General features: G+C 38.6%; 1 protein-coding gene and 1 non-coding gene across 4 annotated transcripts in view; one reads left to right on the forward strand and one right to left on the reverse strand.

Moving 5' to 3' along the window:
- Positions 1-26,366, forward strand: part of LOC135079409 (furin-like protease 2) — a 113,735-nt gene that overhangs the window by 3,451 nt on the left and 83,918 nt on the right. The window lies entirely within an intron of this gene.
- Trnas-gcu (transfer RNA serine (anticodon GCU)) lies at positions 21,293-21,374 on the reverse strand. Its single transcript has one exon. It is a non-coding gene; the product is annotated as a tRNA-Ser (tRNA).

A 26,366-nucleotide genomic window follows, 5' to 3' on the forward strand; every position in this document is an offset into this window, starting at 1 on the left:
GACAGGTGTGCGTAATGAAACGTGCCTTTATTAACATCCCTGGATAGTTGCATTTTGAATACACATAAGGACCTTTATTGATTTGAGATTGATGGGAACCATCCACTTATCTTGGTGTATAGTCTCTCTAAAATTATAATTTACGAATGCTAGTAACATAATTCGTACAGTTTGGTATCGTTTATCATCTGAACTAACAATAAAAAGTATCTATATGTAAATGTATAATTTTATCTCTTTTATAGGCAACATAAATAATCCGAACAGATGCCGAGAAGGTTTTGCTTAGAATAAATTGTGTATTTGCTCGAGCGAGCCCTAAAAAGTAGTCGCACGAGCGCCGTATTTAAACAAGACAACTTATTTACTCATGCGAGCATTTGCTCTAGTTTTGTTAACCGATAAGATTAAGGACCTCCTACGGTATCAAATTAAGGTAATAGGGGTTTAAATATAGTATGTATTACCAATTTGTTCTTCAATATTCATGAGTTTATTATTCCAGAATCCAGAGCTAATGTTTGTCTAACAAATTGCAGACGTGTTCATTCCTTGTCTCAATAAATTTTATTTCAAAGGTGTGAGTAAGGAAACCTTTTCGTTTTCGTTAAAAATAGAATAATTTATTTCAGAGTTTTATTATGAATTTGCTGCTTTGACCTTTATATTTATGAATGTGTTTTTATATGGACTCGTTATTTAGACAGCTAAGGTAGTTACAAAAATGTTTATGGTTGACAAATGATGTCATAAAAATAGGTTTATCATAGAAATACATTTATAAAAATAATGTAATGTCTTCACCATAAAAACTTTGCCATACATCTTAATTATTAGTTTGTATTGAGTTCGGATGTTTATTTTGGTTAGTCTGCCAAGTTTGTGACAGTAAAGTGACAGGTTGTAGATCTAGACAGCCCCCGGCTTGAATTCCCGCTGCGTGAGACTTCACGGCAGACATTTAAATGTGACACATGCTACTAATGTCTTTAATTTGTTTTGACTTGGTGTTTGTTTTTATCTTTTAAAACTTTGAATGCTCTAACAACTTATAAGTCTCTAGAAACAGGTCAACAGGAGGCGTTAGAGCTCGTCAGTGCATCGTTCATTTTCAGAATACCTACCTACTATATTTTGTTTAAAAGCTCTAATAGATTCATTATTATGTTAATAGTTTACAATTCCAATAATTCGATCGACACTTAAGCTTCAAAGGCCAATGACAGGTTGCGCGACCTATGACAGTTCACGCGACCTGTCATTGGCCTTTGATCGCGCCGTAATCATGCCAGCGATGGCGATCTGCACGCGTTGGTGAGGTTGAATCATTAATTGATAACTTCCTTTTAAAGTAAAGGCTATAAAGACTCAATTTTCCCAATCATATTTACGTACAATCGAGGCCCATTTCGCGTCGTGAGGCGAGCGAGCAGTCGGTAATGCGACAGGAAATGTCCCGAGTGTGAGTCACGGCTCGCTCCCGATGATTCCCAGCTGGGAGCAGCCCCGGAGTCCTGCTGCGAGCTTGCTGTTATGAACCAACTTAATATGGAGATAGAGAACAGATATCGTTTTAATGTATTAATTTGGATAGGTATAGGTACGAATATGCTTGAGCTGAAAAAAAGAAGGAACAAAAGTTCTTCGGTTCAAATAAGGAAGTAAAATTCGACACGTGTTGATAACCTCATTTTTTAAGTCTGTTAAGTACAAGCTACCAATAACGACTCAATTTTCCCAATCATATTTACGTACAATCGAGGCCCATTTCGCGTCGTGAGGCGGGCTAGCAGTCGGTAATGCGACAGGAAATGTCCCGAGAGTGAGTCACGGCTCGCTTCCCGACGATTCCCAGCTGGGAGCAGCCCCGGAGTCCTGCTGCGAGCTTGCTGTTTGCGAACCAACTCTATATGGAGACAGGGATCAGATATTGTTTTTATTTATTAATGTGGATTACAGTCGATAGCACATTTGACATTAGTCTAATACATTTTTGTTCCAAATTATAATTTGTTAAAAGTTTCAAAATGCCAATGTTTATCTTGATGTCCCGTCGTCTTTTCAATGTGCTTTTATTAAAATTTTCTCGGAAAAAACATTTACGCAAATACTTGATAAAAAAGTACTTATTCACGAAACTTGACGTTTGATATTCAATTACGCACGCATCAATGCAAACGCATAAAGGCTTTGTATTTGAATAAAATAATATAATCAGCTGATTCTTTGAATGTTAGGTATTTTATTATCTCATCTTTTGGTTCTTCATCTGAGTGATTTGAATTCAGATAATATCAATGAAATGTTTTATAATTATTTGTGAAGCCTAAAATGATGAAAACTGTTACAATAATTAATTAGCCAAGTATTCTCTTCAAATCGTCTTGCTTTTACCCAAGGGAGTAGGTATCAAATGAAACCTAATAAACCCACTAGTCCCGGCATTCGCTGCACGCAATTAGGGTTGTCATCCATTTGCTTTTCTTGGACCAATGTCCCACTTTTTGTCAGGAGACACGTTTCAGAGCGTCCCACTTTTTGTTCCCTTTTTTGTGGTCCGCAGACGATCCTAGACGTTAACTTTGACGATCTAACTAATTAGACCATAAAAACATGTCGTCAGCTTGACAGTGCAATCAAATATCGCTTTGCTGTTGACCTAAATTCGAAACACTCTGACACAAATTAAAATCAAATAAAAGATTTAATCGGTCGAACTCCATTAAACGGCGTAATCTATTCGCACTCAAATTGCGTGTGTGGAAGGAAACAAGTTGCGTGGCAGCGTCCCGCGTTGAAGTAATGATTAAATCTTAGGCGCGTGAGGTGGCGGGCAAACAGCGTGGCGCAAACACTATAGCCATTGTCGATAGAGTGTCGCCAAACACTCGCCGGGTTCCCTGAACCGCTGTGTTTGACGTGCCGCGGCAAATCGACGCATAAGTGCTCTCGGTGTTGTTGTGCCTCGGAACTAGTGATGGCTGTCTTAGGCTAAGAGTCACAATATGTCCCATTTTGAATAAGACTGACCGGTTCATATTCATGTATAGCAATCCCAGAGAATAACGTTTTAATGCTTTTGAGAACTATTTTTTCATCGGTTATGCAACTCTCAGATATCAGTGCTATAGGTACGAAAATTCGTTCTGCAAACGTTGATTCTCTCGATTCACTGAATATGTAGGTACTAGGCTAATTCTGTAGACAGTGTGTTATGTTTCAGAGAGTAGATACTATCAGACATAGAATGCTATGACATTAAATCTGTTTTCCCCCAGAAGTTTCCTTTCAACACAGCACAGCACTAAAACGTATGTCACGAGCTTACACCGACACGCTACGCCGACATCTCACCTATGACTAAGCCTCATATCTGCCCCGCTGGAAGCCTCTTACTGTATTCAAGTGATTATGTAAGGATGTTCCGACTTATTGTCACGGCTAACGTTGACACATTCATAAATTCCTATTTAGCATCCTTGCTACGCCATTAAAATTGTGTTTTTATCAAGAGCCGTTTCTGTTTACCACAGCACAGCACTAAAGCGTATGCCACGAGCTTACACCGACACGCTACGCCGACATCTCACCTATGACTAAGCCCCATGTCTGCGCCCGCTGGAAGCCTCTTACTGTATTCACCCCAGCAAGTGATTAAGGATGTTCCGACTTATTGTCACGGCAAACGTTGACTCGCTCGATTGAGTTCACTGTATTATTTGCGGCAATATTTGGGCTGCTCTTCGAGGGGTAATTAAATAATATAACTATGATTATGTATCATCTGACATAAAGATGATAGGAATATTGTAGATGGTATTGTTATGGTAACCTTAATAAGACTTGAACAATGGTCGAAAAGGATGTAATTGTCATTATGTCTCTAACTTACAGAGAAGGATAAACTATTAATGTGCTAAAATTATGCATATCGTATGCGATTATAATGCATCATTCGATCTATTTGCAAGCGAACTGAACAGTTCCGTAACAAAGTTACACTGTTTGCAGAGATCAAATGTAACGTCTCACAAGACACATTCAAACGCGATACTTCGCTTGCCGAGCTTGAATGGAAACTACTCACAGATCCGAAGTTGCATCTCACCTCAAAGATAAGACGGGCGATAAAACTATCACTGTTATCCAGGCGGCTAAACGGCGTCACTTTCGCGTTTCACCTCACGTCTGGGCCTCAATGGCCCTCCGAGGAGCCCATTCTTCCCATCCGTTTTCAGGGTTCCGTACTCTACAGCACAATGTGAAATAAACGGACTCTTCCAACATATTGTTGTTCGTCCGTTTGCCAAAGATCCTTATGACTCTGACTGAAATTCGGACTGAAGTGTAAATGATTTATTTGTTTATTCAACGAAAATATTTTCTCGTGACGAAACGCTTTAAATGAGTACAATATACCTTAAAAAAATGTACAAAATAGATACCTAAAAATCAACAAAGAAGCTTTACTGTTTTTATTTTAACAATGTTGATGCCACAAAAATGAAGATAAGATTTTCATTGATTTATTATGTCTTTCATCAACAACAACAACAGAAAACTTCACACCTATTTTTGTACAAATTCTCATTATTTTGTGATCAAAATCCCATTTCTGTTTTGTATGGAACCCTCAAACCAGGACTCGCTCTAACAGTTTTTATAAGTATTCAATAGTGTTCCCAAATTGAGCTCACGGTAAGATATGGCGCTCCGATGCCCTGTTTGCTCGTTCAACACTTACAAGTTTAAGTGCAGGCGTGCGAATTTATTTCTGTGGGACGAAAGGCGCCGCGCGCATTCAGTTTCAAACTTCTTCAAGTGGGTGCCATTATGTTCCAGTGAATAGTTTATTTTATTGGCGGACCGATGATAGTTAAGCCGCTTAGAGTTGTGATAATGGACTCTATTTTTAAATAACCATTAAGAAACAGCATTTGCCTTTATGCTGTAAAACTGGGAAAGGGGCTTAGAAAAAGATTACTGAAAATTTTGTGGTTCATATCTAATCTAAGATTATTTGCCAGCATCATCATTTCACTAGCATAGTGAACAATTTCAGATCTTTTGGATAAAGTGACGAGCCCTTTCCTTGATAAAACTATACTGCAGTGTATTAAAAATAGAGCTGGTAGTAAGACTCGTAATAAAGAATTGATTAATTAAAATTTTGGCTGTCACCGTATTGAACAACAAGCTTTCGCGTCCCATTACACACAGCACAACATTAATCAAAAATCACAACAATAGTTCTAAACTTTTCCACTAGAATACCGACGTATAAACCCACTAAGGTCTGGGGGCGGTTCTTTCCACGTAATAAATGTATATTCGAAGGAAGAAAGTGACCCACATTCGTGGTCGATTGTTCGTTGCACGTTACTAGGCAATTAGGCATGTTTTGACACGACGTTCACCTCAGTTTTGATTTATTTGTGAAGTTATTTATGCGGAGATTGGGATCTAACGATGTCTTCATTAATTGCATTTGATGTTTATCTTCGCGCCATGGTTATAATTTATTGAGGCAGATTGGTTGATAGTCCCGTTTAAGGCGGCAGTTTTGATTGCGAGTAACTAAATTTTGTTTGCGAGGGTGGTAGAGTTACTCGGGCTTATTTTATACTTTAAAAGTCTCTGGGAAGTTCCACGCAGAGAAAGTTCAGTTGAATACATCGATCTTTACCTGTGAGATACAAGTAAAACAGTTTAGAACTTTTCTATTTGCGATTTCTTCACGTCTAGACCGCTGGAAAAACGTTTTGAATTTAATGCATTATAGAAACTTTTCTGACTACAGTTATTCTTACTTCATATTAAAGTACAAGTAATTTATATAAAATAATACATAAAATATTGTATGTTCTGCAAATAGGCTTTTAAAAAGCGCTTTTACTTTATACAACTTTTGTTCGTATCATGTCTTTCACGTTACATTTTGAACCCTTCCATTACCTTGTAACTAATTTGCGTTGCAGGTTCCCAACTGAAACCCAGGCACTGCATACTAAATACCAAATTAAGTTCAACTAATTTAAATTCTATATTACTAGTGCCATTTACTACTCCACTCATGCACTTACAAGTTTGTACGCCCAACTGGCTTTGACTTGTTGATCAAGTACTTTTAGCTGTAGAATTTACTTGTGCAAGCGTGAATAATTTTATGTGGTTGTCACCAGTTTCTAACTCTCTATTAGGTAAAAGTTTTACCTATTTAACTTTTATTAACTTTACCTATTTTTAATTGTTATTTTTTAAGTTTAATCGCAAGTAAGAATAGGATTACTGACGTAGCCCGCAGAATCGCTAAAATCAAGTGGCAGTGGGTGGGGCACATAGCTCGTAGAGCTGATGGCCACTGGGGCAGGACAGTTCTTGGGTGGCGACCACGAACCGGAAGACGTGGCGTGGGCAGGCCTCCCACTAGGTGGACCGACGATCTGGTGAAGGTCGCGGGAGGTGCCTGGATGCGAGCGGCGCAGGACCGGTGTTTGTGGAAATCCTTGGGGGAGGCCTTTGTCCAGCAGTGGACGTCTTTCGGCTGAAACGATCGAACGAACGAACGAAAAATAGGATTCCCACTCTTCCGTAAATGTCATGAGAAGTGTCTGGAGAAATATGCGAACAACAGGCCTCCCCGACCCGTCTGGCCAAAGTGGGCAGTGTTATCCAAATACTCCATTTGCCTCTGGTCAAATAGAGAGGGTCGTCCACCTACAGTGGAGACCGGAGACTAAATATCTGACGATGATGATGTTCTTTAAGTTATTGTAATTTGTGTAGAACTCTTAGTTAATTGATTTGGTTGTGTGCCTTTCTGCCTCAAAGCAAACTTTTGTTCTGTCTTATCAGTTCAAAAACTAGCATAGTTGTTCGCCGTATTTTGCACGGTTGATTAAATTACGAAAGTATTTCTCAGTTTGAGAACATATTAAGTTCGGGATGAAGTCGCGCTTTGCAGCGGTTTGATCAAGGTGAGTTTTGAATCCAGCTTAATTAGCGCAGCGTTTGTACTACCCTCTATAATCAGCAAACCTTTTGGATGTCAAAATTTGGTGTTTTTAAATAAAGGATTTGTTTGCTTTGTTCATGGACGGGGATGAGCTTAGGTAGTGAAGTTAATGTTGTTTGAATATAATTAACGCTTGTTGAATGAAATAACTTTTCGCCATTCAGGCTGTAACTGTTTACGTAGGTATATTATTTAGCCGTACGTATCTCTACTTAATATTATGTTCTTTCATCATGGATTTGTATTGTAGTGTGGAGAGTGGTGAGGCGTCATCGACTGACGACAGCAGCGCGCCCTCGCGGCGACACGTCGCAATATCCCCTGAAAGCGAGCGGTGACAGGTGCGCGCGGCGTACTCACCAAATCTCGCTATGAAAAATGCGCCAGTCTCACCAGAATTACATAATGCAGGAATGTGTCAACGCGACGGCGCGTCGAGACGAACAGGCATTCTTTGTGCTCGTAATAAGCGGCAAATATGCCAGCTGCTCTCCCCTCTCCCCACCCGAATTTCATATAAGAGCCCCGCCATTCTTCACGCGCGTGTGTTTATTATGTCTTCTTCTATCTACGTAAATATGATTTTCATTGTATGTAATAAAGTCATAATAAAGGGCGGGACGGAAGGAAACTTCGACCTTTCCTGTGGGGCGCGGACGGAACGCGCCGGCTCGAATACGGTAATGCCCACGTGCTCACAATGAAAGGTTCGTTAAAAATTATGTAAGTTCAACCAAGTTTTTTCCCCGTATTCAATGGATCCGGTAATAAAATAATCAGCGGACTCGCGGCGGATCTTTTAAAGTGATAACCGAGATAAAACATGAAATATGCGCCCATTGCCGGAATCCATAACAGCCCCTGGGTTTTATGCCCGCAATGAAAGTTAACATTTTTTGGGTTTCTGTCCATATATTGTTTTTCTGAATGTGCCGGGCATTTGTACATAAGCATTTCAAAATCTCACAAATTGCTTTATGCATTTTTTTTCCCTCTATCGTATGAAGATGTCATGAGTCACTATAAAGTAAAATATTGCAAAAAAGCATGTAGAAACCTTTATTTAAAATACAATGATGGCTCATCAGGCTACACTAAACACTGTGCTATTTTATGTTAGTTAAAAAGGTGCTTTTTTTCCAACAAAAGTCCAATAAGTTTACCTATCGTAAAAGTTAACTTATCTGTGTGCCTACCATGAGTTTACATTAGGTGAGTTCGCTAGCGAATACGTCAAAAAGTTCTATGAAGATTTTATTTCTTGAAAGTAGCCGCTAGGGGCGCTGCACAATATGTCATACATTTAAATGTCATTTTTTTACGCAGTCGCTAGCGAGCACACCTAACGTAAACTCATGGTAGGCACACTGAAAGATATTAACCGTGTAAAAAACAATGTCTCCAACCACCGTCAGCTAGAACACATAGTTTTAACTTACCACAAAGTTGCGTTATACTTCTTACTAGTACAGCTTACTTAGGAGTAATTAAGAACTCGACGTGTAGTTTTAATGGGCGATATGCATCGTGGAACAAAATTACTCAGCCGACATTGTTACGGAGGAATTTAATTTCTGAAACCATTATTTTTCAAAGATAAAGTTACCACGTCTTAATTTGCATATTGCATGCGTACACTGGTTCGATGCAAACTAATAGTTACGGCACGACTTTCAGGTGTTTTTGCCCGTAATCGTTGGGTATTTGTCATCAGAACAATGTCGTTAGTGCTCATTGAACTTAAGGCTCTAGGTCAGTGGTTCTTAACCTTTAAGTCACGAGGGACCATTTTACCAAAGTTCTGTCTTTTCAGGGACCACTTTTTTTTTCTCGCCCACTGTGCGCCGATTGCATTGTGTTGACTGTTAATCAATTAAAATCGACATCTAAAAATAATTTTAAATAAAAAACCCAAATTAAGCAGACTTGTAAAGTTTGATTCCACTCGTATCTAATCTATTTAGACTTGGGATTAATGTCGTATAAAACGAATCGGTTAATCTCATTGGCGTAACAAAACAATGGCACGGAACTTTTAGGACAGTTCGGCAATAGTTTAATTAATCGTATTAGCCGATCCATTGTTGATCCGACGTCAAAACAATCGAGCCGACCGCCCGAGGATGATTGGCAACTGGAATCAATCCGTAACATCGGCCGAACTTCTGTTTAATTGAATTGGATCCCCCTTTCGATTCGACAAAGGTTACCTCGATATTTTCCGTTATATCTCTTAAAATGATAGCTCTTTCAACCTTTCTAGCGGTCTCTTTACACATAATTTTATTGGTTTTAAGCTTTCAGACACTGTAGGATATACCTTTCATTTTATTAGTTCCATTCATGTAACTGGTAACACATTTTCTTTATAGGTCGCGTTTGCTTTACCCTTTATTGGGGCTTACATTTTCGAGTAATGTGTATGTTGTACGCGTTTAAGAGTAAAAAACGTTGTGTGTGTTTCCATTTAAAATGTGATTGAATTTGGCATCATTTTGTTTAATCCGTGTACGTTTAATGGAGGCAAATGGAAACGGTACTATCATTTTGTTGGGGGAAACGTTGATCCTAAAAATACGGCTATTTTAACACACCCAACGTCCGCCGATACAGCAAATAAAAGATTTCTATTTTCATTTGGAATTTACTCGTAGTAGGTATTTCGAATTCAATCAAGGCAATTTGACTTCAATACTTGTTTCATTATGCGTTATGTGGTAATTTTTAGTAGTTATATTGTTATGTATTATTTTTCTCTCTTTTTCGTTAATGTACTGGCTGGCATATTTGCGTTACTATAGAAAAATGGCCAAGGTTAAATACCATTCGATTCGCAACGCGTTGGGCCTCTTAGGGAATTGGATTCGTAAAATTCAGTTTTCATTATCCAACTCCACCTGGACTTAGTTGCGAACTGTTTCCAGTTTGTTCACCTCAGTACTCTGACAAGTTTTCGAGTCTGCCAACTATTCAGTTTTCTTTATCCATTTTACATTAAATATTCAAATTCAGTGTAGAAAATTCGGTTTCTTTCTCAATTGAAATAGTTTGAATTGTAATAAATGTTTGAACGAGCGTTTTAGAATGATTGCAGGGAAAACTTTTGGCATAATATCTTTTGTTTCTCAAATTTTTTTTCATCAAATGCTTCTTTTATGGTTTTGATTTATCACCTATAGCAATTTATCAATCCTAAATAAAATACATGAAATATAATCAACATGTTAGTTACATTTGAGTTAATCCACATACTCATAAAAAACAAAAAGGCTGTCATCAAAATTCATCATATTTCTTTTAACTCTTACCTGGTTGTTGACTGAATGGCATTTTCATTTTGGTCAGTAATTTGCAGACTTGATCCTGTTTATCGGAACATAAATGATTCCTTGTTCTACTTTCGGCACATTCTGCCATGTCAGACGTCTATGTGCTCTTTAGCCTGACACCAATATTGTAACGTACCTACCTAAGTTTATAACAACCTACTCGGCAGACAGAATACAAGCATTTCATTGCCTAATTTCGATAATCTTATGTTTATCTTGTAATATCGCTTCTAAAATTCGATGCCATAACAATATCTGGGTCGCAAAGCAGATTAACGGCACGCTAGTCGCTGCCCCAATTGTCTTTATTGAAAGCTCTTCACAGAACACCTGCGGTTGCTGGCTGAGCTTTTTGCGACCGAAACGGAGCTTTGGACCAAGGTAACTTGCGCCCGAGCTTGGATTACGTTGGGCTTAGTGTAGAACTGTGGCGTCTTGTTGTAATAAATGCTATTTAGCTATAGCAAAAGCCTGATGTGCTGTTGACTGTACACCCGAAATAATATAAAGAGAAACGCGATTTTTCGAAGAAAGCAAGCATAGTGTAGTTACTTTACGCGGGTAGGGGAGACCGAGGAGACTGTAACAGAGGAGAGTTGAGACATTGAGGATTTTTTGGAACTTATTAACTACTAGCTTTCCGCCCGCGGCTTCGCCCGCGTGGAATTTTGTCTGTCACAGAAAAACTTTATCACGCGCGTCCCTGTTTCAAAAACCGGGATAAAAACTATCCTATGTTCTTTCCCGGGACTCAAACTATCTCTATGCCAAATTTCATCAAAATCGGTTGCGAGGTTTAAGCGGGAAAGCGTAACAGACAGACAGACAGACAGACAGACAGACAGACAGACAGACAGACAGACAGAGTTACTTTCGCATTTATAATATTAGTTGGGATCAGCGAGCTCGCAACAGCAAGTATTTGTTAGCTCGAGACTTGAACCACAGAATACATAATAGTAGCAACAGAAATTGCACTCCCTTGATCAGGATCAGATGCCGACATTTTAACGGTAATAATAATAATGCAAAATTTCCAACGAACCTGATGCATTCGAAATCGCACCTTACTACTACGCTCACAAGAGCGCAATTTTTTTGTGATCAGAATTGATCTACCTCGCAGCTCAAGCGTCAGGGTTGTTTAAGCAAAGTAAAATAAATAAGAACTTAATTTTAAGAAGCAATTATTGTATTTACGATTAGTAAACGTTAATCTAGTGGTGTTTGTATTTCGTACCATCTCCAAAGTACCTATTAATAAACTTCAGTGTTGCGATAATTCGAAATTGGACAAACAGTTTTAAAAGGTGTAGTGTCGGAAAATAGACACGGTGAAGTAAAGTTAATGTTTTATTAGCTAAAATAATGTTTTTGCTATAGCTTTTTGCCATAAGTATTTCAAATTTATTTAAAAAATGCTGTTATTTTTAATTATTTAAATTACTACAGTTAATTATTATTTCTAAATATTACGATTTTCCATTATAAAGACGAATAACAGTGCTGTTGGAACAATAAACCTTGATTGCGACGATGATCGACCGAGCGAGTATAGGTACGCGTGTGTACTAGCATGTGGTTCGTAGTGTAGTGTCCTGTTAACGCACCCGTGATCACACGGGCTTGCCTTATGTTTCTATTGAATATGAGTTTTTCCCATATCTTGATTTTCCCTTTAGGAATAATTTGGAGTGGCTCATACCGTTGGAGCTTACTCATTCAGCTCTATGCCTCCTAGTTATTATGCCTCATGGCCATGTGTGCGGTGCTTATAGATAAGGGCACTATCGGCTCTGGACCAATAGGTGTCGCCTCTGACCCTTGTCTCGCCAGACTGTCGGCTCTTTCATTGCCTTCGATTCCTGTATGTCCAGGTGGCAGGTACCCACATTAGGGTCACCCTGTTATGCCTTCCAAGTTTATTTAGTACCAAGATTGCCCTCAGAACTGGTCTAGATCCAACCCTCACCGAGGCAATGGCTTTGAGTGCTGCCTGACTGTCACGTAGGATGTAAATGTCGCCCTTTTTATGCACCTGTTCTATATTCCTTAGTGCAGACATGATTATAGCATACCTAGGTTACAGCTTGAAATACTGTTGCAAACCTCCCTAAGCTTTTACTGTGCTCGGATCGTTTGGAGTAGACGCCCGCTCCCGATCCTGAGTCCATCTTGAAGCCGTCAGTATACTAGATCAGGCTATCTTGTTGATCTCAACAGTCTTTTCAAGACTTCCCTTGTTGGTATTAGACACTTGAAATTCTTTGCTAAAAATGTACCTAGGCTGCATTGTATCACATCCCAGGTCCGTTATTACATCTAATTGAGGATCGGTCCCTATCCTTGTGTGTTTGGCGCAAAGGTTTGTATGTACTCCAGATTCCCGCATCCTTCAGTCAGTGCAGCACCTTTCTTGCGTCCACTTCTAGCGCCAAGTACAGTGGAGGCAGTCCCAAAATAATTTCCAATGCTTAGTTGGCGTAGCCCTAAACGCACTCGTTATTTCTAGGCATGCAGTTCTTTGCAATTTTCCGAGTACCGTTCTGCATGTCTGTAGCCTAGTTCTAGGCCACCAGACAATGCTGTCATAAAGATGTATCTCTTGATCATCTACACTTATATTATAAAGCTGAAGAGTTTGTTTGTTTGTTTGTTTACTTGAACGCGCTAATCTCCGGAACTACTGGTCCGATTTGAAAAAATCTTTCAGTGTTAGATAGCCCATTTATCGTGGAAGGCTATAGATTATACATACAACCTCACGCTACAATCAATAGGAGCAGAGCAATAATGAAAAATGTTGCGAAAACGGGTTTTCACGCGTACGAAGTCGCGGTCACAACTAGTACTTTAATATTTGGATAGCGGGTTTGAGTAAACTTTTTACTACGCCTATTTCCAGGTTCTCGTGGATTTCTCAATTGCAAGTGTACCAATGCGCCGATGGAAGTACCCTTAGCAGATATTTTGGAGCTCTTGGGAGGCACATAGTTAATGTTGGATTAGCAGGTTTTCGACCACAGTAAGGTAGATGCCATAATATTATGTCCAGATCGGTTTATCGTTTTTATAATTATGGTCTTTTCATGTCATCATACGGTCCAGGTCGTTAACGCAGAATTGCGGCAATGTGCTGAGGTTTAGATTGGCCGGAGGATAAGTTTTATGTCCTAATTGTGTTATAGTGAGACTTCGGAGTTTTCTTTTATGCGCTAATGGGTCAGCTAAGCATTAGTCACATCTAGCTGAGTTTGCAACAGTCTCGTGGCTTTAAGATCACTGTTCACATGTGAGGAAGGCCACAGTTGTTTCAGGTGACTGGGCTACTTTACTAGTAAATATTATGTTGTAGAGGACCGGACCAATTACGGAGTACTGGGATACTCAAGCTCTGCAGCTAAAAAGAAATCTTGTCACAGAGTTTGACTTGAAAACTATGCCATAAATTGATAGTCGATTATTACATGGGCCATACTTAAGCAAGGGGATAAACGTCCAAGTATGGTCTTTTCCCACAATTTTGACAATACAAGAGTCAGGTTAATAGAGCGATAAGATGAGACTTTGTTAGGCGGCTTTCCAGCCTTAAATTTTCAAAGCTAAGGAACTTGCGTTGCGAGGCTCTCACTCAGTAGTGGTTCATAACGTTCGTAATCTATGCCGGAGGTCGCGGATTCGATTCCCGCACAATAGAAACATTTGTAAAAAAAAACAAATAGTGCAATATAGGAGTCGGCGCGCCGACAGCCGATCGTCGGCGGCGGCGGCGTGAAAAATTTCGCGGCGGCGGCGGCGCGCCGGCGTGGCGCCCACCTCTAGTGTGTACACAGGCGCGTGGCGGCCATGACTGATTTGCAACTTGAAGTTGTCGCGCGCTGTAGGTAATTATCTCGGCCGGCATAGGCGAGTGACGGAGGCCTGCTTGAACTAAAAAGCGCGCACTGTTACGAGCTCGCTAGTAGTTTAATAAGTTCCAAAAAATCGTCAATGTCTCAACTCTCCTCTGTTACAACTCTGCTCGGTCTCCCCTACTACTACTTATTGGTGAATCACTGTACCTAAAATGTTCTTTAAGCTATATTGATAGTAGTTACGTATGGCATATACTTCCACGTCGCACCGCACTAAGATCTTGTTGATGCTAAGGAAGTAAGTTCGTAGCCGTACTTACTGTTCTTAACTAGTAAGTGCTAAGTTGAAGTTGAGCAAGTATCGATTATAATGTAACTAAATAATAATAAAGCTAAATATCTTTTCATACTTGCGTAAACAGTCTCTTTGTAGGCCCAAAATAAAGAAGTTATGATGAAAACGTAGGCCCATTTTTCAGTATACATACCCAAACTTTGATTAGCTAATTTTAAACTTCATTTTAGTATGGTTCATTGATAACAAACACTGTTTTTTGTGGCTTCATCAAATGTTCATTTAATAACGAGGCATCATCTGTTGAGCCAACTACTAGAAAATAGCTTGCAAGTATAAGTAGGGGGGATCTACCAGGAGAATTCCAGGCAAATATCGGAGGCCAAGTTACGCTAGCCAACTCGTTACCCATAGGTGAGCTCGCGTGTTTTCGATTTAACACGTAAATACGATACATGTGGCAGTTCGCACGATTCTAAGCTGAATATTATATGGCCGTGAATAAATCATCGGCTCGCCTGATATGAGGTGGTGCCTCTTAATTACATGCCACTCAACACGGTAACGAATCGAACGAGGTTGCGGTATGCGAGTAAATATTAAATTGTTTGTCGCTGATAAACGAAGGAAACTGAGATATACGGAATGTTGGAATTAATTAATATTTAATTAACTAATCCTAAATATAGTTATAATTAAAGGTATGGGAAGTAAGGCTTTGTTTCTAAAATATTATTTGTTTTCCGTTGAGGCAGTTTTATCCACGAAGTAATTTCTATAATGTTTTCCTTGCCCATGTTTTTTAAATAAAAAAAAATACACGTTATTATAATCTTTGTTCCATTTACATTTCATCTTTTAAGTTTCCTAAGATTATAGCAGTGTTCTTTATTTACTTTTTTCATGCCGTGCCGTGGCTCTCTTAGTTTAGCCTGTGCTATTATTATTTTTCCTTTCATTGACCTGACTGTATTCTTCTTGTCGTGTCGTCGAGAAACCTACACAGTGTCAGCCCAAAAATCCGCCACAAGAGTGGCGTTGTCAGTACCTTTCATTAAATCTTCCTGCGTGCAGTTGTTTGGGCACGCAGGGCACCTGACTGTAATAACAATGTATTTTCGAAGAATCAGCTGACGACGGTATATCAAACATTATGTAGTTTGCAATAAGTGTTATTTTAGCTGAGCTGTCGATTGTACATTTTTCTATTAAATTCGAGTAATTATTTGGTTCAATTAGACCCAGTTGGCATGTTCAATTGACACATATCTAATCATCGAGGGTCGCGTGCGCTCGCCCTTCGTGTCGATGGGACAGATAAGGCAAAATGTAATTTCTATTCACTGAACGGCTGATTTTTAATGCTTTAACTACAGAATAGATATTGAAACTGGTGTAATTGGCAACAATTTCAGTTAATCAGTTTTAAAACATTTTTTATTTTGCTACAAGCTTTTTTTGTAGCGCTACACGACTGCATTCATAGTAAACAAAATACTATGAACTATGAAACACTTATTTTAAAGGAAGAGTCTGCATAATTCAATAATTGGATTTCCAATCATTTAGAGATCAATGATCAAAAGGTAAAACATAATTTTCAGAAATCGTAGATATTATTGGTACCTATCCGTAATTTTAATAACATATTTATTTGATTATCGGATTATTAATTCCAAATAATTGGTGATTAAATGATTTTCATTTAAAGTAACTACAAACTAAAAGCTTTCATATTGTATTTCATATTTATCCCTTATCATTTATTAATGCATACTCTATTTTGTTACAGGTACGTAAATGGCTGTGTTCACTTCCGGTCATCGTCTGTACAAGAGCACAATGACATATTCAAAATGATCAAATGTATGTACCTACCGTTATTTTATTGTTATTTTTATTACATAAATAGAGACGGAAACTAGCTTCGTACATGTAGCGAATGCAAATCAATTTTAAACTAGCAATAGGAACATCTTTTAACTCTTAATAAGGTTAATTGTCATCTCTTTTTAAGTTTTCATCGGGCAGTAGCTTAATTTACCAAAATTGAACTTTAGTGAGATAACATAAGGTTCCATTCAAACCAATGAAAAAGATTTATGTATCTCTATACCAGTTAGAGGGTCAGAAGTGACAGAATCCTAAAAAAACTAGTCCCAAAATGCCATGATTTATGTACCTCTATACCAGTTAGAGGGTTAAAAAAGTGACAGTTAGAATCCTAAAAAAAAAAACAATCCCAAAATGTCATACAACTTTGGTTAAAACCGTGAAGTTTTATTTTATTTTAATCAGTCTTAAGTTATTATTTCCATTCATCCAAGTCACTTTAGTACGGTTATTAAATGATTGCCTAGTAAATAATAAACCTATGTGATTCGTCAAGGGTCATCTGAAATCGGTATACCTAACCCAATTAGCGAATAACTAGTTTTATTAATATCTAATAGCAATTATCCTTTATGAAACATAACACGTGAAATGTTACCGAGCAGGGGAATAGTAATCGTATTGTTTTGGTTAGTGAATTTGTCTTAATAGTATGTAGTTATTTGGTTGCTTAGTAGGCTTTATGTTAAAATAGTTGCGAGTTGGCCATTTAAACGAAAATGAAACAGCATTAAAAAGCTTTTTACCAAATACTTAAACGTGGACTAGCTTAAAATACATTTTACAAATCCAATTAGATGAACCATTAGGCCAATTTCCTGTGTCTTAAAAACTGTTCTATTTTTTAACAGTTTTGACCCAAATGTCAATTTGCCTACTCACTAACAACTAAACATTTAAGTGTGATCATTTATATGCATAATTAATCACTCTTGTTCCTTGCTTCTCTATGATTGCAATGTTTTTCCTCCTCAATATGGTGCAAATCAAAATAAAAAAGAGTTTACCGGCCCTATTGCCTGCTCCCATACTGTTTGCGTTATTTTTCGACCTCCACGAGAGCTTCATCTCGGCAGATTAAAATGGTACACTGGTTAATGTTTGCCCGTTCCCGATATAACGATCAGTGCACCTGCACTGGCAAGCCAGGGCTGTGCATAACTTGACCTCTGGTCATTTTATTTTAGTCTAGAAGTCTGTTAGAAAGCGCAAACTGTCGGCAATCTGACTTTTTACTGTGTGCCTACCATGAGTTTACGTTAGGTGAGCTCGCTAGCGAATACGTCAAACAATTCTATGAAGATTTTATTTCTTGAAAGTAGCCGCTAGGGGCGCTGCACAATATGTCATACATTTAAATGTCATTTTTTTACGCAGTCGCTAGCGAGCACACCTAACGTAAACTCATGGTAGGCACACAGAATGCTTGATAAGCCTTGGCATCGAGTCGTTCGTCTATCGAACATCTGGCCCTTTTACGCTCTACATTCGTCTGTTCTCCAGAGAGTTCTTGCTCATTTAGCAGTCTACACGTTCATTCTTATTGGGAAATAAGCTAATAAGTGAAATACAAAATTCATTGGACCATTTGTAGCTATCATTCTTAATATTATGGTGATAGCTAGTTCCGATGAGAACTCTCAAACAAACGCGTAAAACATCTCACACATTTTCTCATGCTACTCGTTTCAGTTAGTTTTATTCCAGCTGTTAACAGAACGAACCGTTACTTACAATTTGCAACTAACTTTTAATTTGATTTTGTTCAAAAAATAAACGGGCGGCAACCCTGTAACCCGGATCGGGAATGCAGGTATTTTTACCAATGTTTACTATTTCGCTATTTACACTGCACGCACTCGAGATTGGTGGGACGTGCACTGCTGAATATTCACAATATACCAATATTGATATGTTTGCGCCACACAAGTTGGGATTGTTTTGTTTTAACATTGCGGCATATTACGCGTGTTTTGCCTTAATGATATGGTATTTCGTTAATGTTTCTCGATATGCAATTATACAAACTTACTTCATTATTTGTTTGTTTACGAATATGTTTGCAAATTGAGCTGAAATATTAATGTTTCATATTTATTCACCAAAACAGCTTCGAATATTAGTTTATTTATTCAAATTATACTTAAAGGTCGATTTGACATTTCAAAGCGTACCTAAACCGCTTGCGCATTATTTTGCGAAATTATTTTTGACGTTGTGCAAAATAAGTCACGTCTGTTTAACAAATCAGTCCCACGAAATCGAGCGTTCTCTCCAAACTCCCTATTATCTTACTTATGCCTCTACATCAAAACGACAAGTTAAAAATAGAACGGATTTTACTGGTGTTTACTGATGTTGATACATTGTCATTGGATTATAAAATAGAAAAAACAATACGTACCTATGTAAAGGTTTTTGAAATACGGTCGTTGTGTAAATCTTTGGGGAGGCCTTTGTCCAGCATTGGATAAAAATCAAGGCACTCTTCCTTTACACTTCGACAAAAGACGCATGTCTTACAGTAGGTATTCCACATTTAACTTATAGCAGACTTATCAACTTCGAAAGGGATCAACAGTCAACACCTTTCTCGAGCTGTCCACCGCGAAGTGAGGCTTTACGTTACGGTGCGGTTAATGTGCGTTGCAGAATGGAGTTTCATACAAAGAATACTGACCGCCTCGTGTTGATACGGTTACGATCCTTTTCCGGGTTGATAAGTGTGCTACGTCCTTTTACGGGACAGGGGGAAAGCTCTTTAAACAACACAAGTCATTACGCACGCCGCGTCGAAAGGAACGAAATTTTCCTCAATTTAATTTCACGAGACAAGGCCTTTGTACAGTTTGGCTTCTGCAACGACGTATTCCACTTTGAGCACCCGTTCAAATAGCACCTGCACGAATAACACGGGGCCTATTCCACTTAGAGCACCTATCGATATTTTGGACAGGTGCTCTAAGTGAAATTAATTTTATTTTATTTTTACGACGTATTCCACTTAGAGCACCTAAAACAGAGTGGCTGCTCTGTCAGTCTGTGCTTAGTGCTGACTGCTAATTTTGTTAGACAGGACGTTATTAATTTCACCCCAAAAGTACCCGGGTAAAATAACCTTATAGGAGCTATTTCGATATTTTTTTTCGGAACTACCGAGAAAACTTTCAATAATAGCTCGTGTATAAACCTTACCAAGTAACACCGTAAATTTAATAAGGTATGTGCTCTAAGTGTTATACATCGTAAAAAATAATTTAATTCCACTTAGAGCACCTGCCCAAAATATCGATAGGTGCTCTAAGTGGAATAGGCCAAGTGCTATTTGGGCAGGTGCTCAAAGTGGAATACGTCTCTGCAACATCTGAGAAGGTTATTTTTACTTTAACCCCCCATAATGTGATATTCATTTGTTATACTTCCCACCGGATGCGTCGGCGCGGGCGAAGGAAACAAAGCCATTTCCTAGCGTGCCTCCGACTGATGTGGAAGGAGAAACGACCATCCGACACTAAGGCTGAGTTGCACCACCTAACTTTGACCGTAACTATGACGATAACCGGTGTTTTTACCCGACTGCGCCAGAAGGAGGGTTATGTTTTTCGAGTGTATGTTTGTATGTATATGTCTTTGGCACGGCCTACAGCCTGAACGGCTTGATCGGTTTTAGCATGAGAGGTGTCGTTAGATTTGACTCAATCGTGAGACTGACACTGGCTATATTAAAATTGGAAAAAAATCAAAATGGCGGATTTTAGAGGCCATGTCTTCAAAAAAATTTTTTTTCTCAAAACCTATCGAATTTGTGTGGAGTTTGATAGGTTTTTGACGTTTGTCAAAGTTAAAGTAAGATGGTGCAACCCAGCCTAACAGTTTATTGGCCAAGTTTCGCCTTTGAATATGATGGCCGAAGTTTCTGGTAACGGTATACGTGACCGAACACTGTCAACCGATGAACTATGTAGGAGTTGGTGTTGTTTCGATTTTGCGATCGTGACTATTTGATGTTTTGTTTTTTGTTCTGCCGAAAATAATAATTGATCTAATTTGTTACACAACAATAGCCTTTGTAACGGCTCGTTGGTAGTTTTTTTTAAATCGTTTTCCGGTCGTTATGAGCGCTTTATTTTTTCATTTATATGAGACTGCCTCTAGTACCTACAGCAAAAATAACTGTTGCTCATAGCTTTTTTTCAATTACGTTCACAAAAATCTATGTCAGTTAAATTAGGTTTTTATAATCGATATCAGTGTTTTTAATTTTAATGTTAAATATTTATTTTTTGAGTTTCTTTATCTGTAACAAAAGTGTTGTATTGATTTATCAAAATGATCGTTAAATTTTCTTAAGATTTTATCAAAATAAGGCGCGTTCCTCCCAAGACCCCGTTACGGAGTGAGTTTGACACTCCCTGTGTTTATCACTTCCCATCCGAGCGTCCTTTGTGCCCTCCTTTTTGTCCAAATAATTTATCTAATTTCGAACAAAGGAATAATTCCGCTGCCTTATAAAAAAAGCTGCGACGCCCCGCGAATTCTAATAAAATGTTTGCCAGTCCTTGTCTATTTAGTGAAAACTGAATTGATTCGGCTCATTACGAGGTTTTTATGTAAATACGCAGGCCTCCTAAATGGCTAACGACAAAGATGTTTGCCTGTTATTTCCCTTTTGAGAATATTAAGTGGGCATTCGGCTGGGTTTGTTTCAATCTGTTAAAATTTATTTAATATTCTATTATTTATTTTCAGTACATCCAAATAACAAACAGCTGAAACCTTAGTAGGTCAGTAGTTAAAAACATAAAATAACAAGAAAAAAGTCAAAAGAAAATAAAAGAAAAAATATTCAAAGAAAGTAAGATGAATAAACAATTTAATTAAAACAAAAAAAACTAAAAGTCGGCTTCGACGAGGATGGGATTCGAACCCACGCGTGCAGAGCACATTGGATTAGCAGTCCAACGCCTTAACCTCTCGGCCACCTCGTCATGTGAGCGGGCGACGAAATTGCGGAACGATTACTAGGAAGGTTCAGTAACCTTCCTTCCTAGTAATCGCTCCTTCCTTCTGGTATCGCTGTGGCACGTGTGTAACGTGCAAGTTTGATAACAATTTAAATTCAGTATATTTTTTATATTAGCTGATTGTTGGGTTTATCGTATTTGTCTTTTAAGAATAATTAAAAAGGCAGCGTTTTAGGTTTGACATTTTTATTCTGTCAGTTTAGATGTTGATTGTTAAAAGCCGTGTGGTGGCAGACTAGAATAGGACTGCTTTTCGTAGTTGTCGTAACAGGTGACCAAGAGAGAAATGTATGCGAACATCAGGCCTCCTTAAGCTGTATGCCAGCGTGAGGAGTGCAGGCCAAATCCTCTTACCCATGGTAAATTAAAGTAGAATGGGTCTTTCTCTAAATGACCTGATAATGATGATAAATTGTAAAATGTCAAAATTAAATTAATCTCAACTTTCATACAAATAAAATACAGTTCAGATACAAGTAAGTAATTGAGACAGATAAACGACGGCTGGGAAAGGAACTCAGTGTACCTCCTCTCCCAAACAGGCCGTCAATAAGTGTAACTCCTGTGTCCACTTTGCATCCGACGTGACAGCGCATCCTTCCCGTGGGATACCACGGGAGTCGTTTATTTCATTCGCCAATGCAAACATTATTTCGCAGACCAATTTACGACTGTGAAATTTTCTTTAAAACAAGAATTTTCTTAACCAGTCATATATTTTTGGATGTAGTATTTATTTATTCTGTGATACTACAAATTAGAGTACCTTAGTTAGCAAAATCATCATAGTAGTAGCAAATGAAAAAAATGATTGTATAGATTATAGATGATTGGAAGTCAGTTTAAACACAGTGGCATCTTTTCTAGTTCTATTAGTACGAAAATTCACACGTGTTTGTTATTTATTTATGGTCTTTCTAAAAACGTCGCGTTCCTCGTACCTACTTATTATATTTTATCAAAATGTATTCACATAATTAGAATAGAAATTAACTCGCGTGTTTTAACCAAGCATTGAAACTTGCAAATTCTTCGTATTTATGCAGCTACGGAGTAATTAATAAAGGTATCAGGTTGCAATTATAACTTTAAAGGAGTTAACAAAGTTCCCATGCGAGCTCGATCCGTAATTAGTAAAACTTAAGAATGAAATCTAATACGATGTTCATAATGACTAGACAGGTATTGTGATGTGATATTAAACCAAAACTGATGTTGAAGCAATTTATCTGTAATGTATATTTAATTAGATACAGTGAACGCATTTTATTGTACGGCATCATTTCGCGAAATTGATTTTACTGCATTGATGTATTAATAAAGCTTCACATTGACCAGAATTCGCGTACATTCAGAACTAATCCAGATAACTCCATAAGCCCATCATTATTTCCAGCAATAGTTCTGCGTTCTCGTTAACGCAAACAATGCCAGACTTGGAAACAGAATTGCAGAATTCCAGAAAATAGTTTCAAATAGAGTATATTCCACCGCTATAATTCAGCTGCAGCAGTTAATAAAACATTGCATAATCAAGTGCGAGCGTGACGCGGCGTGTAACAGCCATGGCATTAATGCCGGTTACATAGCTCGCAGAATTGCTAAAATCAAGTGGCAGTGGGCGGGGCACATAGCTCGTAGAGACGATGGCCGTTGGGGCAGGAAAGTTCTCGAGTGGCGACCACGGGCTGGAAGACGTAGCGTGGGCAGGCCTCCTACTAGGTGGACCGACGATCTGGTAAAGGTCGCGGGAAGAGCCTGGATGCGGGCAGCGCAGGACCGTTCATTGTGGAAAACCTTGGGGGAGGCCTTTGTCCAGCAGTGGACGTCATTTGGCTGAAACGAACGAACGAACGAACGAACATAGAAGCAATAACAATAACTAGAATATCATCATTATTCGCGGCCCCAGCGCTACCAAATGAATATTCCTCTCCTAATGGACCTGTACTTTCTTTCATTAAAACTTACATAATGTGCTCTCGTCCGCTCCTGAATAATTACAACACTTCCTCAGAATTTGAATGAGCCGACTACTTCGGTAATGAATCGCAAATTTCATTATAATCGATGCAGTGGAATTAATTATTTTTATCGATGAATATTTTTCGAGGGTCCCTTTGTGAGCCGAGTATAATTCCAGCCCCGTTTCATAGGTTGATTAATGCACCCAACTTTTTACTACTCGGCTTTGGATTTTTGATTAATTCAGTTTTTTGTGGTTTTGATTGGACGTGCTTTGAAAGGGTTTTTGTATTTGCGAAATTAGTTCAGCGTTGTCTGTTAGAAATTGTGAATATGAAGCTAGGTTAGTAGGCGTTATAGTTTAATTAACGAATAGAATAGAAAATTGTATAGTCTATTAACAGTTTGTAAAGCCTGTTAAGCCTGGTTCTAAACCAATGACCTTCTGTTGGCACGAAGTTACGCAAGAAAAAACATGTTCCAAAATAATCACACTAACCACCACATAACCGCAAAAGTAAATAGTAGAGCCAGTTTATTCACCTAGTTTTACCCCCAGTTATGGCATCTTGGGATCCTAAGATCAGAGCGAGTTGACTGTTCCAGTTAAGAACACCTATGTATTTGAACTGTTGACTAGGTAGGAAGTTGTACCATAGAAAGCTCCAAGCAACTACTGTTAATTGGGCTTAGTTACTGGTATAAATATATTTGAATTGTTATCACAACAAGACTATGAATTGGTTGGTAGTTGGTACCTACCATTTACTATCAACTATTTTGACTCCGTATAAATTCACGTGCTTGCCACATTAACATTGGTCAGCAACGTAACAAATAAGCTGCAAGTTTGTGTATAATATGTTATCCCTACCCTATAATTGTTCATAGCGTGCTCTTAACCTACCAAATAACCACAATCAGTTCTACAATTGTATTTAATATGCGCAATGCTCATATCTCGCTAATTAATATCATTACGTCTAATCTCTTTATCGCCAATTCCTCGGTGCACTCCGTCAAAGTATTAATTAACTGATAACGGAGATAATTAATGAGTGCGATTAGATTGACGGCCGCCCGGGGCGATCAAACAGTGCGAGAATGCATTAACAATGCAACCGTTGATTAGGATCGCGTTTGCAAACATGCCGCGACACGCTCCAGGATAATATCCGTCATTTGGGGAATGTTATAAGACAATCATCATAAATGTTATAGTCAAAGTTTAGTTACATCATGATGTAGAGATCTGGCAACCACATCGACTCTTATAAAACGAGCCTAAAAATATTTCATATTCTGAGGCTCTTTCGTGAGATTTAGCTGCGAGCTATCCATTTGTAAGACCAACAGTAAATGGCCGTAAAAATATAAAAGTACTTACAATTCATACGACAAAGCAAAAAATATGCCATAATTGCTTACCTGAAATCTTTTCATTACAGCAATAAATACCTGAAGCGCTCTTGTGAATAAAAGCAAAATTTCCCATACGAACCCAATACAGAGCAATAACATAAATATAAAAATTCCAGACATCTGTCAATCAAACATTTGGGAAACGGCGAACGAATAAAACGAGCATTGAGACGTGAACGCAGAGCGTATATCACATGCGCAAGTCACATCTCGGCAAATATTTCCCTTTCGCTTTATAATAAAAACATCATCCCCACGGAAGTCCCGTCTCCGAGAAAAATAACGCCACATTAGGCCCGATAAGTTCCCGACTGCGTACTATTCGCTCACAATATACATAAAATGAGCACAATAAATATGGCGGGTAGAAGCAGGTGCGTCGAACGGAGCCCGCCGCCGACGTTAACGCGAAAAACTCATTCGTAAACAACAAAAGAAGAACCGACGATATAACTCACGGTGGGGCCGCCAGGTGCTGAGTTAAGATAAAGTACTGACGTTACCCTCTATCCCGTGATTTAGATATGACCTTCTGAACGCAATCTGCATTAGTAACCGCCCTCTGGGATTGTGCCCTTGTTTATTGGGGACTTAACACCTGGATATGAAAGGGGGATATAAATACGGGAAGTTTTAACGGCGATTTTCACCGGGACAATTACTCTGTAGTAGCCCGCACGGAGTGGACGTCGTATTGAAGTAAGTTTTAATGGCCGCCGGCACTTGCCGCAAAGTTAAGCTTGAAGTCCCACCATGCGGGTCAGACCGACCTTAAGTTTTATAGCTGAAAAGTGGTTTTCGAAACGAAATTAACGCGTGGGAAGGTATTTTTACTCGTACCTGAATGTTCTGGCTTTTATTTGAAAAGGAATGAAATGTTTTAATATTTTTGTGAAATTGATGTTAATCTCCTTTTTCAGTTGCTTATTATTAAGTCGCCAAATCGTCAAATATTTTGTTTAAAATCTGTTAGCTACGATCGACTGACGTAGAAAACTGATTTTCTGTTGTATTCTGCGTACGCAAATGTCAGTTGATTTCCCCTACCCACCGATAAAAACGATGGCATTGAAATTCCCGATGTTGTGCCTCTGTTTGATTTCGTTCCCGAACAACCGAGCATTACGCTCAGGACAGACGGTGCGATCGGCAATCAATGAGAGGCCCGCACGCAGTCAGTGCAGATTATCTTAATGGCGGCGACGTCGGCGCATACAAATTATGTATACCGGCACACAATCGGCCCAAATGAGAGGCCGATCAGCCGTCAGTGGTGACACGGGCTGAAGGGAACAGCCAGGTCAATTGGAAAGAAGATACCAAACATCTGACATCAAAACTCCCCAAAAGAACAGTGTACTGTACAGCACTAGATCCTTTGAGAAACCAGGATTTACAGGTCTATCGAATCCACTTAGAGAATTCTGTGAAGCTGTAAGATATAGGAAACTTCTTCCAATTAATCAGAAGTGTAAGAGTGTAAATCGATAATCTGAAGACAATGGAATGAGAGAATCAGTAAACACCACTGATAATATTATTGCATTTAAACCAGTATACTAGCCAGAT

The sequence above is a fragment of the Ostrinia nubilalis genome, chromosome 16, assembly GCF_963855985.1.
Source record: "Ostrinia nubilalis chromosome 16, ilOstNubi1.1, whole genome shotgun sequence".
NCBI lineage: Eukaryota > Metazoa > Arthropoda > Insecta > Lepidoptera > Crambidae > Ostrinia > Ostrinia nubilalis.